General features: G+C 38.5%; 1 protein-coding gene across 1 annotated transcript in view; it reads right to left on the reverse strand.

Moving 5' to 3' along the window:
• LOC106874991 (uncharacterized) overlaps window positions 1–11,188 on the reverse strand; it is a 28,180-nt gene extending 16,992 nt beyond the window's left edge. The window contains exon 1 of the mRNA XM_089346286.1: window positions 11,029–11,188. The gene's annotated coding sequence lies outside the window, so the exon portion shown is untranslated. The remainder of the gene's footprint in view (window positions 1–11,028) is intronic.
• Window positions 11,189–11,527: the final 339 nt, after the last annotated feature.

Here is an 11,527-nt window from a genome sequence, read left to right on the forward strand (position 1 = left end):
CTGCTAAGCATTTTGCCCAGCATGCTAATAGATACAGTCAGCTTGCCACCTCAATAATAATAATAATAATAATAATAATAATAATAATTAATTCGTTTTATTGGCCACAAGGGCTAATATCAATTAAAAACATCTAAGGACAAAGACAGGACGAAAGTTACAAAAGGTTTTGTCCGAAAAGGTAGGAAAGTTTGTCTAAACAGAGGAAGAAAACGGAGAAAGATATAATGAATAAATAGATAAATAAATAAGTAGAAACCCCCAAAGGGGGAGGCGCTTCGAAAAAGGAAGGGTTACATGTGGAAAAACCCATAAAACCACGGGAGCCTGGTCAGAAAAAATAAGAAAGGGGTATAGAGCCCTTTCTCCTTTTACATTACCTTTAATAATAATAATAATAATAATAATCCTTTCTACTATAGGCACAAGGCCTGAAATTTTGGGAGAGGAGACAATTCGATTAGATTGACCCCCCCAGTGCGTAACTGGTACTTATTTCATCGACCCCCCCCTCCCCAAAAGATGAAAGGCAAAATTGACCTCGGTGGAATTTGAACTCAGAATCATAAAGTAAGGACAGATGAAATACCACTAAGCATTTTTACCTAGTGGGCCAATGAATCTGTCAGCTTGTCACTTGAGTCATTCCACTAATAATACAACAACACACATACATAGATTGAATTCCACTTATTGTTAGTTAATTAGTTAAATACCTAACCAACTAACTAATCAATTGTTTGTTTTATTTGCTGGCTAAACAATCAATTGGTTTGTTTGTTAGTCAAAGTTCTTTTGTCGCCGTTCTCTCTCCGAGACCTGCACATCATCCAGTTTTACTGAACACCAAGCTATGAGGTATCATCATCATCGTTTAACGTCCGCTTTCTATGCTAGCATGGGTTGGACGATTTGACTGAAGACTGGTGAAACCGGATGGCTACACCAGGCTCCAATCTGATTTGGCAGAGTTTCTACAGCTGGATGCCCTTCCTAACGCCAACCACTCCGAGAGTGTAGTGGGTGCTTTTACGTGTCACCCGCACGAAGGCCAGTCAGGCGGTACTGGCAACAGCCAACAGTACCAACTGGTGCTATTTAACTGGGTGATGGATGAAGTCCACTACACGACACACAAACACTAGAAATACAAAAAAAAAAAGAACTGGAACAAACATAGCCCAGGGTATCGTGCCGGGCACTTTTCCGAACCTGGGTTCTCATTCCTAAGTTATTTTTTTTCGATGTCATTATTATTATTATTATTATTTTTATTATTCAGGTCACTGCCTGGAATTGAACTCGGAATCTTGGGGTCTATTTTGTCTATAATGTAAATAAAAGTAACAGAAGTGATTTTAATTAACCCTTTGCCATTTGAACCAGCCAAGGCATTTTCATTGCACAAGCTTTTACATTTTGATTTTGCACCCACCAAAAATTTTAAGGAGTGTACTTGTACCCCCTGTTTCTGAGCCTATGTACATATATACAAAAGGAAGTGGTCTGATCAGAGAGATTTGGCAGCTATTTCTACCAGGTCTAACGTCCTTGTAGATTGGCTAAACAATTCCCTACTACATAGACCACATTTCTGCTCAACTGCTACAAATTGTATTCAGCTCTGAGACCTTTCAGCATGTTTGCATACATGCACACACATATATATGTGTTCGGCAAAGAGGTGATAAAACTATACTGTTGATATCTTCCTGTCAAGAGACTCAGTGAAATGCTAACATCACATAACACGCAGGAATAGTTTGTGACAGACAGAAGAAGTTATATACAATAACGGAAACCATTTGCCCAGCAGATGTTGACATATTAACATTAAACCCATGGAACATTTCATGCAATATTTTCCTTTGCATCTAATTTTGCTATGAAACTGTTGCTTTTTTTTTTTTCAATTTTAAACCATGTATACGTGCAGATGTGGCTGTGTTTCCCATCCACACGTTTCCAGGTTCAGTCCCACTGCATGGAACCTTGAGCAAATGTTTTCTACTATAGCCTTAGCCCTTACCAAAGAACCTGTGAGTGAATTTGGTAGATGGAAACTGAAAGGATATATATATATAAATATATATATATATATATATATATATATATATATATATATATATATATATATATATATATATATATATATATATATATATATATATATTTATTTCACCGTTTCGTTTTCCTGTCTTGTTTTCCGTCCGCCACTACCCTCCACGAAAACAATTTAATTTGTGTTCGTGGGAAGAACCATTTTAACGATGCGTACTGCCTTAATTCTTCGAAACGCCGGAGTTTTAATGGTGGCAGCTGATGAAGGGGATGTTTCTATGTGGCCTGCTTGTTTGTTGCACCTTGTTTACCATTTTGTCCTTGTTCTTTTGCCACATCATGTACCCAGTTATGTATCTATATGTACATGTGGATGAACGTATATACATACATGTACATATATATGCATATACTCATATATTGTTTATATATATATATATATATATATATACATATGGCACATAAAATACAACATTTTGAGCGTGGCCGTTGCCAGTACCACCTGACTGGCCTTCGTGCCGGTGGCACATGGAAGCACCCACTACACTCTCTGAGTGGTTGGCATTAGGAAGGGCATCCAGCTGTAGAAACTCTGCCTAATCAGATTGGAGCCTGGTGTAGCCATCTGGTTTCACCAGTCCTCAGTCAAATTGTCCAACCCATGCTAGCATGGAAAGCGGACGTTAAACTACGATGATGATATATATATATATATATATATATATATATATATATATATATATATATGTATATGCTTTTGGTATAAATGGTGCCATTTTTACAATCTTGTAAATAATAATAATGGTATTTTTACACAAGCTCAAAGCCCATGGCGATCACCAAGCAAATGACTCACTCACAAGGCTGTGGTCAGCCCGAGGCTATAGTTGAAGACACTTGCCCAAGGTGCCACACTGTGGGACTGAACCCGGAACCATGTGGTTGGTAAGCAATCTACTTACCACACAGCCACTACTGCGCCAACTTACATGCATACAATGGACTTTTTTTCAATCTACCAAAACCATTCACAAGGCCTTGAGGCAGGATGGTCACATTTGGAATTCCATTGATCTTAGTGCTACCATGCCCCACCACCACCACCACCACTACCAGGACCACCACTCACAGACATGCAGATTGACACCCCAAGGGCAGAATTAGGTTACAGCTGGCAGCAACCCAAACACAAGGGTTCAACAGAGGTCAACATTTATAGGTCATCTTAAAAAGAGGTTATTAAGTAGGTCAACATTAGGGTGCATGTTTGTCATTCAATTTTAATGACATGCTCTGAATATTAATGTTGTCATTTCAAACCACCACCACTACCACTACTACTACTACTACTACTATACTGTTACAACTAACCACTACCACCATCATCATCGCTGGTACTTCCACTATTAATCCTGCTACTACTACTACTACTACTACTACCACCACCACCACCACCACTACTACTACTATTACCACCACCATTACTCCTGTTGTTGTTACTACTACTACTACTACTACTACAACTACCCTCAATACTATAGCCAGTCTCCACCAGCACCACTGCCACCACCAGTACAAGAGCCAGGGCCACTATCCTCACCCCCACCTCCACCCCCAGCATCACAGACACCAATACTACCATCACCATGTGACTTACAATCATTCAAGCCATAGGGAAGGGGGAAGCCTCCACGTGGCCTGGTCCATTTGTGAATGCTAGAAATAGCAGTGAGATTCTCAAGGGCTTGCAAATAAAAATAAAAAATAAAAAATAAAAAAAAACAGAAACAAAAGACAGTGGGGGGGGGGCTTCGCTGGAATGCTCCCCATTTTTTTCTGTCTTATACACCCCCCCCACCACCCGACGTTCCCTCACTGACCTGCACCGAAGAAACTGCAAAAGCAAAAACACTTTCTCTTTCTTTCCTCCCATTGCCTGACTCCTGAGAATGTCTTCAAACTTCAAAACTAATAACAGGACAGTTAGTAATGGCACCTCTCTCTCTCTCTATCTATCTATCTATCTATTCTCCTTCTCTCTCTCTCTCTATCTCTCTCTCTATCTATCTATTCTCCTTCTCTCTCTCTCTCTCTTTACCTATTTCTCCTTTTCTCTCTGTTTCTTCTGTTGTAGCTTAAGAATATCTTCTGTTAATTTTTTTTTTTTACATTACTCTTTACTCTTTTTTACTTGTTTCAGTCATTTTGACTGCGGCCATGCTGGAGCACCGCCTTTAGTCGAGCAAATCGACCCTCAGGACTTATTCTTTGGATGCCTAGTACTTATTCTATCGGTTTCTTTTGCCGAACCACTAAGTTACGGGGACGTAAACACACCAGCATCGGTTGTCAAACGATGTTGGGGGGACAAACACAGACACACAAACACACATATATATATATATATATATGACAGGCTTCTTTCAGTTTCCGTCTACCAAATCCACTCACAAGGCTTTGGTCGGCCCGAGGCTATAGTAGAAGACACTTGCCCAAGGTGCCACGCAGTGGGACTGCCCGGAACCATGTGATTGGCAAGCAAGCTACTTACCACACGTGTGTGTGTGTGTGTGTGTGTATATATAAAAATTAGTTTCTATATATTTATATATATAAATTAGTAACAAAGCTGTACAGGTGTCAATTCATTATGGCTGTTTCAAGCGGCTCCATTTAATTACATCAATTTGAAAGAAACCGTTCTTATCAGATGAACGCATAGACTTCAAACATAAAAAATACAACCATTTTAATACGCAAATTCACATCAATAATGGAAACCAAAATATTTACATTGTTTCCTTTTGTAACAACTTTGGCAGAATGAGTTCAGAAAATAATGTATACCTTGTTAAGCCTACTATAATTTTAGAGAGTAGCAGAGGATATAGTGGAGGGGTCAAGATAAAAAGAGGCCGGTGACACAGTTACTTACATTCAGAAGGCTTTTTGTAGTATGTAGTCTTAGAATAACTGTATTATAGTTAATTGTAATGAATCAATCAATGTCAGACAATCTGCAAGACTCCCAAAGAAACTGGAACCATAAAGCTAGCTTTATCTACACAAAAGGTTAGGTCGCAAGGCTGGTAGTAAGGAAACTTCTAATGGGGAAGAGGTGGTAACTGGAAGAAGAATAGGGGTGGCCAATACTTATTTAGATTATCTAATAAAGGGGAATATAATGGAAAAACCAAGAGGGATAAGTAATTTAAATTTTAGGGGTGGAAATTAGAATTGAAGGACACAAGAAGTAAGTTATAAACTTAGCAAATTTATAATATTAAATTGCAAAAATTTAAGTGAATTTATAGAATAAGGATAGAAATTAAAGTTAAAACTTAATAATTGGATCCCTCAATACTCTACTCTTTTACTTGTTTCAGTCATTTGACTGCGGCCATGCTGGAGCACCACCTTTAGTCGAGCAAATTGACCCCAGGACTTATTCTTTGTAAGCCTAGCACTTATTCTATCGGTCTCTTATGCTGAACCGCTAACTTACGAACCGCCAGCAATTCTAGTCAGAAGTCTTTGCTTATTTTCATGCAGATGGCGATGGTGAGCCTGTATAGTCAATCGTTCCAGTTTACAAACAGTTATTAACTGGATTCTGTTAATTTTCTTCTTCATTACTTTGTCTTTGACCTCTTGACTTGGCCAGCTGCAGCAGCCAAACTATAATTATTAATTTCATTGATTCTGTTAATGTCATTATTGTCTGTTGTCCTCTGTTTAATCCTTGTAAACTCATACAGAATGTGTAACCAAAAGATTAAGAGAAAGAGATTTGAACTTTTGACCTCTAAATCTAAGCTGTACAACAACAACAACATCACCATCATCATCAGTACTATGTAACATTAACAGCTCAGCAACATGTCTCTGGAATCTTTACCAATTTTTCACACCATAAACATACACATATACAAACAACAAACTACACACATACATACCATTCATTCATTAACCACACATACATACGTTAACCCACACGCCTATATATACACACTAAGCCACACACACACATGCATACATTAAAACACACATGCAAGTATTGATAGGTGGTGGGGGTGAGGAGCTATGTAAGAATTGGGACACACAGACAAAGAAGAAAACAACAATTTGACAGAACCATTCCATCCAATTACACCATAATCCTACATAAAATAACTGAAAACTGCTGAACAAAGTTCAAATCTAGTCTTTGTTTTGTCCCAACCATATGTAAAATCCAAGGTTAACATTTGAAATGAGCGTGGCCGTTGATCGTTACCAACGTCGCCTCCCTGGCGGCACTTGTGCCAGTGGCACGTGAAAAGACATTCGAGCGAGATCGTTGCCAGTGCCGATGGACTGGCTCCTGTGCAGGTGGCACGTAAAATTCGAGCGTGACCGTCGCCAGTACCGCCTGACTGGCCTTCGCGCCTGTGGCACGTAAAAAGCACCCACTACACTCTCGGAGTGGTTGGCGTTAGGAAGGGCATCCAGCTGTAGAAACTCTGCCAAATCAGATTGGAGCCTGGGTGTTGCCATCCGGTTTTACCAGTCCTCAGTCAAATTTTCCAACCCATGCTAGCATGGAAAGCAGACGTTAAACGATGATGATGATCATCATTGTAAAATTAGCCAAACACATCATCAAAATTTCAAAGCTACCAGTGGGGATCTTTTTTAAAACGGGGGCCACATTTTTCATTAATGTTTTACGTAGTGTTTTTGGTACGGAAAGACTTTCAAACTTCGTATACTTATATATTTTGTGTTATAGAACAGAAAAATATTTTTGTATTCGAATTTATTTCATGTAAAAAATTGTCTTATTTCGATAATTTCAACCAATCACTGACAAGTATTCAGTTGTTTACATTTACTCCTTTGGCTGATTAAGCGATGTAAAGCGTATTTAATCTCCATACCTTCGTTTTATTTGCTTTTTTCATTTTAAATTTGCTTTAACCCTAACCCTAACCCTAACCTTAACCCTAGGGTTAGGGTTAGAGTTAGGGTTAGGGTTAGGGTTAATTGTTTCAGAATCGTTTGTTTATGTAGTCGGCACTTAATGTATATCGGCTGAATGGACGTCAGTGATTGGTTGAAATTACAGAAATACGACAACTTTAACATGGAATAATTTATGGATTTTTCTTTTTTTTTTAAAGAAGACTAAGAGAAAAAGATGTTTTATATGACACATTCAACCAGTGTTCCACGTTTCAAAGTGTTTCGTTAATGAAAAATGTGGCCCCCGTTTTAAAAAAGATCCACCAGTGGCACTATCATGCTATTAGCTGTTATCTATCTATCTATTACTCGAAAGTTATTGGAACAAATTTGACACCTATATCCATGCGTTTGAAAACACAACACAGAGTATAAGGGTACTCGCGTCCGCGCTAGCCAGTCGTGAGTGGTCGATCCTATTATTTTTAAACTTCAAACTTCATTTGTTTTCTATTTTGATAAATTCTCTCTGTTGAAAATTATATTTTTATATTTTAAATAATTTGCAATTTCAGGAAATATGTTTTTATATTAAATTTGTGTTTTCTACTCACGACTAGCTAGCTCGGACGCGCGAACTTTCGAGTAATAGATAGATAGATAGAGAGAGAGACAGACAGACAGACATATAGCTCGCCCCGGCCAGTCATGGTATTAGCTGTCAGTAGCCAAAGAATCGACAGGCAGGCAGACAGGCAGACAGACAGATACTTCACTAGCAGTGAGCACTTTCACTTCTGACAGCTAATAGCATGACAGTGCCCTACCAGTTGATACAGGAATTATTTTTAAAAGATTGTGAATAAATAAATAAATATTATAGTCAACAAAATAACTTCCTGAGTGCTGAAGGCCTTACTCTGAGTGTGTAAAAAAAAATCCAAGGTTAACATTCATTTCTGTGTTGTGAAAATGTGAACGTAAATTTCTGAGTATTGTAAGTGATTTTCTTCCTGTTTCTTAAAAAGAAAAAAAAGCTTCTTACACCCACCCAATGCCACAAAACTGTATCAACAAACCTCCGGGTTAGTTGATATATATAATGTGTATGTGTGTGTGTGTGTGTGTGTGTGTGTGTGTGTGTTCAAGCATGCATTTGAATATTCAGTTCTCGCATGAAAGACAATGGTATCAACTGATGTACCTAGTAATTTCTGGGTTCACAGCAAAATTTCAGGACCCCCTTATATTAATTAATAGATTTGTTCTGCTAGTGTAGTGTGTTGATGTACCCCTAACTTAGCGGTTCGGCAAAAGAGATCCGATAGAATAAGTACTAGGCTTCCAAAGAATAAGTCCTGCGGTCGATTTGCTCGACTGAAGGCGGTGCTCCAGCATGGCCGCAGTCAAATGACTGAAACAAGTAAAAGAGAGAAATTGCCGATATTAGTTTCATTTTCGCTTTCGTGATATCATTATCAGATAAAAGCCTTGAAATTTTGAGGGAAGGGGCAAGTTGGTTACATGCTGGAGCACCGCCTCTAGTCGAGCAAATCGACCCCAGGACTTATTCTTTGGAAGCCTAGTACTTATTCTATCGCTATCTTTTGCAGAAACCGCTAAGTTAAGGGGACGTAAACACACCAGCATCGGTTGTCAAGCGATGTTGGGGGGACAAACACAGACACACAAACATATACACACATACATATATACGACAGGCTTCTTCCAGTTTCTGTCTACCAAATCCACTCACAAGGTTTTGGTCGGCACGAGGCTATAGTAGAAGACACTTGCCCAAAGTGCCACGCAGTGGGACTGAACCCGGAACTATGTGGTTCGTAAGCAAGCTACTTACCACACACCCAGCCGATTTTTTTTCTTCTTTTTTTGCAAATTCAGAAACTCCACAGTCGATAAAGTGGGTTTCTGTAGAAAAGAAAAAAAACAAAAAAAAAAAGGTAACCGAAAGGGGTGGGGGTACGTTCCATATCCTCTACTTCACCCCCCACCCCACCCGGAAAAGATTTTGCATTAGATCTATGTATTGTAAGAAACAGCGAGGTTTCTTTCTCGAACGTTTCCGTAGGAATTTTGAAAGATTACAAAGGATAATGAATGCAGATGTAGATATTACAAGAAAACAAGGATGGTCACGGATGGCCGATAAACTGGAATGCCTTGGAGCAAAGGACTAGTTGATCAGGTTTTGGCATTTGGTAGAGATTTCAAAAAAGGTGGGCGTAATGATCACGGATGGCTGGTTGGCTGATATGCCTTTAATCATAGTTCTGCTTGATCAAGGCTGATCCAGACTTGATCGCGCAGAACAATATATATATATATATATATATATATATATATATAAATATCAACGATATATATAAAAAAGAAGACATACAAAAGCACGGACAGATTCAAAGAGAATCAGAGAGATTGAGAGACAGATAGATAGATAGATAGATAGATAGATAGATAGATTACAAATAGACCGTTTTCCAGTTGATCACGACATCACACACACACACACACACACAGACGGCAGACAGACGACACTCAGACAGACAGATAGAAGTAGATAGATAGACAAAAGGACAGGTAGGAAGATAGATATAGATTACAAAAGGATCGTTTTCCAGTTGATCAAGGCTTGGATAAAATATATCGACAACACGCACACAGACAGCAGACGACACTCAAACAGACAGATATATAGATAAACAGAGATAGATAGATAGATAGATAGATAGATAGATAGATAGAGATAGATAGATAGATAGATAGGTGATGTGATAGACAGACAGGTAAATGCATAAAGACAGACAGATAGATAGAAAGAGATTACAGCAAAAGACGGGATGGTTACGGTTGGCTTGTTGGCAGTTGGGACGCCTTTAGATCAACTCGATTAGAGATCGTTTCAGGATTAAACAATCATATAATAATAACATGTTACATTGTAAGGCATAAAGATGGTCACCACTGGGAGACATTAGACAAAGTTACATTAGAACGGTCAGAGAGAAAGAGAGAGAGAGGTGGGTGAGACATACAGGTGGTTGTGTGTGTGTGGCCGAAGGTAAAGAATACGTACACTCGGTATTTAGGGTTAGGCCGAAAACGGGTGGTGTGCCCATTCTTTATCCCTACCGTGTGTGTGTGTGTGTGAGTTTGTGATTATATATATACATATATGTGTCATTGTGTTTATGTTTGTCCGATCACTACCAGCGGTATTGGTTTGTTTACGCACTCCTAACTTAGCTATCCGGCAAAAGAAACCGACAGAATAAGTAACAGGCTTGAAAAAAAAAGGTAAAGGTAAAAAGTACTAGGGGTGATTTGTTTTACTAAAAAAAAAAACCCCTTTCCAAAGCGATGCCCCAGCATGGTCGCAGTCCCTTGACGAAAACACGTAAAGTATGTTTTTGTGTGTTTACATACATTTATGTGTGTATATATATATATGTGTGTGTGTGTGCGTGTGTGTGTGCATGTGTGTTTATATACATGCGTGTGTGCGTGTGCGTGTTTATATACATTTATAATGTGTATTTATGTGTGTGTTTATATATCTATGTGTATATATATATATATGTGCGTGTGTGTGTGTTTATATCGATTTATGTATATTTACTTGTTTGTGTCTGTTTAAACATATATGTGTGTGTGTGTGTGTGTGTATACATACATACAAACAGGTATGTTGATTGAAACAGGAAAAAGAGAATTTGCAGTATGAGTTTATGGCTATTTTAGTTAATAAATCGAAGAAGCAACAACAGAGTCTCAAAGTCCAAGAGGATTAATGGTGCCAATGCACGATAGCCTCGGATCTTGGGCCATTGTTACTTTCTAAATATCAATAAAAATATATACATACATACATACATACATACATATATAAATGTGCGTGCGTGTGTTTACATACACACATAGATATATATGTGCGTGTGTGTTCATAGAAAAGTTGTATATATATATTTTTTTAATATATATATGTGTGTATATAGAAGTTCTCACCTTTTGCCAAGCAGGACCAGCCAAAAGTACCCAAGAGATGACATCGTGCTGTCCACAGACAGCTAAGACTTATTCCATAGCAGCAGTGACTCTAGTAGTAGTAGTAGCAGCAGCAGCAACAAATTTTTAGTAGTGGTAGTAATAAAAGTTCGGTTGTCAGTTAGTCTCTCTCTCTCTTTCTATGAACTTTCGGGGTGGGCAGGTCAAGGTAGCGGGGTGGGAGTGGAGGGGGGTGGGTGGGGGAAACATGACTTTGTCAATCCGGTCGTTTTTGTGTGTATGTATGTATCATATTTCTCTCTTATCTCTTTTCCTTGTTTCGGTCATTTGACTGCGGCCATGCTGGAGCACTGGTCTCTCTTTTGCTGAACCGCTAAGTTACGGGGACGTAAACACACCAGCATCGGTTGTCAAGCGATGTTGGTGCGGACAAACACAGACACACAAACATATACACACACATACATATATATATATATATATATATATATATATATAT

This window comes from Octopus bimaculoides, chromosome 30, assembly GCF_046866305.1.
Source record: "Octopus bimaculoides isolate indiv1 chromosome 30, ASM4686630v1, whole genome shotgun sequence".
NCBI lineage: Eukaryota > Metazoa > Mollusca > Cephalopoda > Octopoda > Octopodidae > Octopus > Octopus bimaculoides.